Genomic DNA, 2,500 nt, shown 5'->3' with positions numbered 1-2,500 from the left:
ATAACTTAACTTAAAGGGCGCTTGAAAAGCCCTTTAAAAAAAAAGATTTGGTGGGAAAACGCTTGAAAACACCTTGAAGTTTTGCTTGGGTGAAAAATTTAAGGAGACGTTTCAAAAATTGAGCCCAAATTTGACTAATGGTGTAAGGTTAAATGCAGAATTTAACATGCCAGTGCGTGCACTTAACTCACAGGACGTGGGAAGAGAATATCAAGGTACAGGCTTTTTCAGCAAAGAAAACACTGAAACGCTATGTATGGCATAGAAATCTTCTTACAAACATTCCTTGAAAACTCCATTTATGGTTCTTGAAGACAACTTGAATACTCCTGGAATTTTGTAAACAAAATCCAGCACGAACTCTGTAATATTAGTTTACTGAATTATTAGAAGTTAATGTTGGAAGCTTTTACAGTCTGATAACAACGATTCGTTGTAAGTATGCTTTTATTAAAGTGCATCCAGACGGGTCACTCCTTATTAATTTAATATTCGGTATATGGAGCGGTTTTCAGTACAAGTTGATTTGCTCAGCGTGTTCATCTCAGCCAATCGGAAAACGCCTTTGACTGAACGTTCTGGTGCTTTCCGAATGGAGTTTGATGATTTTGTTGTTTTCACGTCAATATTGAAAGGCACTGAATTAAAACAATGAAGTACTTCTACCGTCCTTTTTTTTTTTTTGTATTTGGAGGCAAACAGAAGATATACTTGAAACGATATCGGCATAAATAAAGTCAGTGAAAATAATTTATGACCTGTCTCTTTTTTGAAGCGTGTCTTTCAGATTTTTCTGTAATTTACTGTGTTCTCGAGTTAATGTTGACGGCAGCGTCTTTACTGTGCTTTATGCGTACGTTCTCGAGAAAGGGTTGTGACTGGAATGGATATGTTGCCGGTCAAATCCGTTCTCAGATTAAATCCTTTTTTTTTACCTAGGTTCAATTAATTGGTGATCCTCATTTTACCTACAATACTAGACATATTTAGTTGGAACACTTAGCGAATGGTCCAGAATCATTGTGTTACAAGATCGTAGCTTATACCACATCCCCCTCTCCCCAATTCAATGTTGTGTGAGAATTTTTCGAGCGACTGCTAGTAGTTGTGAAAATCAACATTGGAGCAGTGGGGAAACGGGGATGGGTGTTCCAACAAATGTGACGAGTATAGACCGTATTCATAAATGGCGGCTAAGTAATTATTCTTTTGTCTTAACTAGCCTCGTAAACACGAGCAAAATTCAAAAGAATTTTTGTTCCAAATTGAGGCTAGTTAGGATGATTAGCACAAAGACAAAAGAATAATTTCTTGACCGCCATTTATGAATACGGTCTATTTTCTGCCTAGGGCAGCTATCGATCCCCCAAAAAGGACATCTATACCTTCCCTCAAGCTGTCTTACGCATCTGAACCTATCATGATCTTCTTAATGTTTCGTATTATCATATCGGTTTCTGTATTCATACACTTCAATATCCATTCAGTCTCAACGTTACAACATAAGGGAGTTTAAGAAACCACGACGGCTACGGCGACGAAAACGTCAATTCAAAATGTACGTTTGAGCGATTCTAAGTATTTCATGATTATTCCATCTTGTTTATATTATTCAGTATGAGGGAAGTGTCCTATAACTGGACTGGTAAGGACGGATTTGAAGTTAAGAGTGAGACTGAAAGATTCACTGTAGTTTGTCACGTCGAGTAGTTTTGACGGGTACGGGAGGGAATTGTTCAAAAATGCGTGCCGCACGTGCAGCACGATCATTTTGGTTCTTTTAACCAATAAGATTTCTTTTTGGAGTTGTCGTTGCCGTAGCCGTCTTCGTTTCTTAAACTAGGGAATTTAAGATCTACAACGGCGACGGTCAACGAAAACGTCACCTCAAAATATAACTCTCCTTTATCATAAGTCTTTCGCGATTATTCAGTCTCTTTCACGTCCTACAATGTGGGCGAGGTATCCTAAAAATAAATTGGTACGAGCGTTTTCAGAGTTAAAATAGAGAATGCATGCTCACGTTGTCGTCAAACCTTCAAATTTGGTGATTTCACGTCGTCGTTATGCAGAGGACCGCTAAGATACTTGCTAAAATCCGTGCTGCACGTGCAGCACGATTATTTATGCTGTTTTAACCAATGATATTATTGCTTTGTGGCGTTGTCGTAGTGGTAGCCGTCGTCGTTTCTTAAATGCTCTACTCCCTATAGTTTAAGGGGACAGAGAACTTTACTGCGCACTCACTGGAACTCTCACTCAAACTCTCCGGATCTACAGTACTGTGTCTTCTAACCCAGCAGTTATACTCTGTCTATCCAGAGTGGTGTTCATCTGCCAAAGCGGGTTAACACTGACGTTGTCAGGTATTACCACGTAACGTGTCACGAAGTGTCTCGCATTATTTTGGAGTATCCATTCCAGTCATAACACTCGAAAAAGTAAGAACCATTCTCTTTTCAAAACTGGTCCTCTTGTCCAGCTTCCAACGATTAAGAAA

The 2,500-nt window shown here is 39.0% G+C and overlaps 1 protein-coding gene across 1 annotated transcript in view; it reads left to right on the top strand.

The window, feature by feature from the left end:
* LOC138000744 (ORC ubiquitin ligase 1-like) overlaps positions 1-754 on the top strand; it is a 27,507-nt gene extending 26,753 nt beyond the window's left edge. The window contains exon 6 of the mRNA XM_068847369.1: positions 1-754. This exon is cut by the window's left edge and continues 5,075 nt beyond it. The gene's annotated coding sequence lies outside the window, so the exon portion shown is untranslated.
* The last annotated feature ends 1,746 nt before the right edge of the window (positions 755-2,500 follow it).

The sequence above is a fragment of the Montipora foliosa genome, chromosome 4, assembly GCF_036669935.1.
Source record: "Montipora foliosa isolate CH-2021 chromosome 4, ASM3666993v2, whole genome shotgun sequence".
Lineage (NCBI taxonomy): Eukaryota > Metazoa > Cnidaria > Anthozoa > Scleractinia > Acroporidae > Montipora > Montipora foliosa.
The sequence above is the reverse complement of the archived record's forward strand: the minus strand, read 5'-3'. Positions and strand labels throughout refer to the sequence as shown.